Below are 2,684 nucleotides of genomic sequence, written 5' to 3'. Positions count from 1 at the left end.
GCTGATTGTGACGCAGTACGTGTCGCGGTGCCAGGGTGATAGTGACGCAGTATGTGTGCGGTGTTCAGGCTGATAATGATACAATAAGTGAGAGGAGTCTGGGAATAGTGAAGCAGTCAGAGTGAGGTGATGCAACAAATTTCAAGGGTCAGTCTGGTAGTAATGCTGTCAGTGTGAGTGCCTCAGGCTGATAATGATGAAAAACATTTGAGGGAGTAATGTTGATTGTTAGGTGATATGTGTGAGTGAGTCAGCCTGATAGCGACGCCGTAAGTCTGACTATTGAAGCTCATAGTCAACCAATAAGTGTGAGGGGTTCTGTGTGATTGTGGCGCAGTAAATGTGATGGGGTCAAGGTGATAGTGACACAATAAGTTTGAGGAGGCAGTGTTGCAGAAACACGGTAAGTGTGAGGCGTCATTCTGATGCTGACATAATAAGTGTGATGGATTTAGGCTGATAGTGACACAGGAAGTGTAAGGATTCAGGATGATAGTAACATAGCAAGTATTAGGTCGTAACTGATAATGACGAAGTAAGTGTTTGACAGTGTGGCTGACAGTGACGTAGTCATAATGAGGTTATCGAAGTGAAAGTGACGCAGTAAGTGTGTGGGCGCCAGATGAATAGCGATGCAGTAAGTCTCGGGGGTTCAGTCAGATATTAATACAGTAAGTGTGAGGGGTCAGGTTTATAGTGATGCAGTAAGTGTCGGCGGGTCAGGCTGATAGTGATGTATTCAAAGACCAAATATGCAAGGCTCACTGCAGTGCAGAATAGCGAGACTTCTCAAGTCTAAGACAATAATCAATAGTTCTCGTCTTGGTCATAACTCACAATGCTTCATTTTAAAATTTTGCTCTCCGGAGGGATTCACCAATGAGGGAACATAATTTAACTGCACGACTCTGTTTATCTCTTTTAATATTTTTTATCTCAATGAGATTATCTCTCTTGTTTTGGAAGTGTTAAAAAAGGCCGGATTTGCCCAATTTCAATTCATAGGACTAACGTTCATCTATGATATCAAAGCTAATTACCATTTGTGGTATTCCTGATATGGCAATAGTATCTTTCGTAAATTGAGGATTATAATTTCTCATCGTGTACTCCAAGTGCGGTCGAACTGAGCCACCATACATTGGAAATAATGCTTCTTTCTCCTGCCCTGAAATCCTTCTGCAGCTTTCACAACAGATTTGTATAACTGCTGCTAGACTTCAATGACTTATTAAAAGTTTCCAAGATGCATTTCTAAAAATCTGTACATCAGACTTTCTTCATCAATCAGATTTCAGACTGTAAACTTCGACAAATAATCTACACAAATTTCACACCTGATAAATATGATAAAGTCAAATCGTTGCTATTTATTAAATCATGAGGGACATGGATAGGTTGACTAGTCAAAGTCTTTTCCCGCTGGTGAGGGAGTCAAAATTCAGAATGCATAGGTTTAAAATGAGAGGGTAAGCATTTAAAAGGGAAGTCAGGGGCAACTTTTTCAGTTGCATCCAGAATGAGCTGCCAGAGAAATTGCTGGAGACTGGTTCAACTGCAATATTTAATGGCATCTGGATGGATATATGATTAACAAGGTTTACAGAGATGTGGGCCAAATGTTGGCAAATGACACCTATTCATTTAGGATATCTGTCCACCATGGTCAAATTGGAAAGAAGGGCCACTTTCCAAACTGTATTGCTCTAGGACTTCACGACTCTAGAACAAGCGCAAAAACATTGCAAATGATTCCGTCAAGACGATTTCAAGTTCCAAATCTTCGGCCAATCTTCCTATCTTGTGCTCACAAGTTCATTACCTGATGTCAGAACTTTCGGATTAATTGCTGGATCCATTCCTATTAATCGGTTCTGCATTCTTTCTCATTCCTACATTTCTTTTAATGAATGCAGCCAGCGTTTATGGACTTAGCATCAATATTTCTAATACCAAATTTCGATGAATATTAAAACTCAACAACATATCTACTTTGGCACCAACTGCTGAGCAATTGAGTCAAAATCAATCGGACGCAGTGAGACAATGATCCTCTCTTCGTGTGGTGTACATCCGTGACACTATAACTCGATGAAGAAACAATCTCACAAGTTCAGCTGTGTCAGAATCTAGGTTGCGGTGAAAGCCTGCCAATCTCCTAAGGTAACGTTCGTCTGTGTCTCTGCAAAGGATTTGGCAAAATCTTTGGGTCTGGACAATTTGTTCTTCCAACAATTTACGTATTTCATGAATTCAGTTGTTTTACTATGAAAAGTGCTGTTCTTTTTGCGGCTGTGATGGCCGAGAGGTTAAGGCTTTGGATTTGAAATCCAATGGAGCCTTCCTGCGTAGGTTCGTAATCCTGCTCACAGCGTAACATCCATTGGAAGTCAAATATTCCTTTGCTGGATTTCGTGGAGCTTGAGCTTTTCATTCAATCGAAAGTAAATTTTCAACTGTAAAGAATCCGAAGTAATTTCAAGCCTGACCTAGTCATCTAATTGAATAAATTATACGTCGAGACAGAAAAACCCAACAACTTCCAACATGAGTAAGTTTCAACACATTTGACGAAATATCGTGAAATGTGGATGTTCTGAGGGGATTTAAGCAAAACAAGAAGCAATGCAATACATTTACCTGCAGGTGATGAATGCCTTTTTTTTAGGATCAGTTGAAAGTCA

General features: G+C 40.1%; 1 non-coding gene across 1 annotated transcript; it reads left to right on the top strand.

Annotated features, from left to right (window-relative positions):
- The first annotated feature begins 2,291 nt into the window (after window positions 1–2,291).
- On the top strand, window positions 2,292–2,374 carry trnas-uga (transfer RNA serine (anticodon UGA)). The gene has a single exon. It is a non-coding gene; the product is annotated as a tRNA-Ser (tRNA).
- Window positions 2,375–2,684: the final 310 nt, after the last annotated feature.

Source organism: Hemiscyllium ocellatum, chromosome 18 (assembly GCF_020745735.1).
Source record: "Hemiscyllium ocellatum isolate sHemOce1 chromosome 18, sHemOce1.pat.X.cur, whole genome shotgun sequence".
Classification (NCBI taxonomy): Eukaryota; Metazoa; Chordata; class Chondrichthyes; order Orectolobiformes; family Hemiscylliidae; genus Hemiscyllium; species Hemiscyllium ocellatum.
Note: the sequence above shows the minus strand (reverse complement) of the source record. Positions and strands in the feature narration are given on the sequence as shown.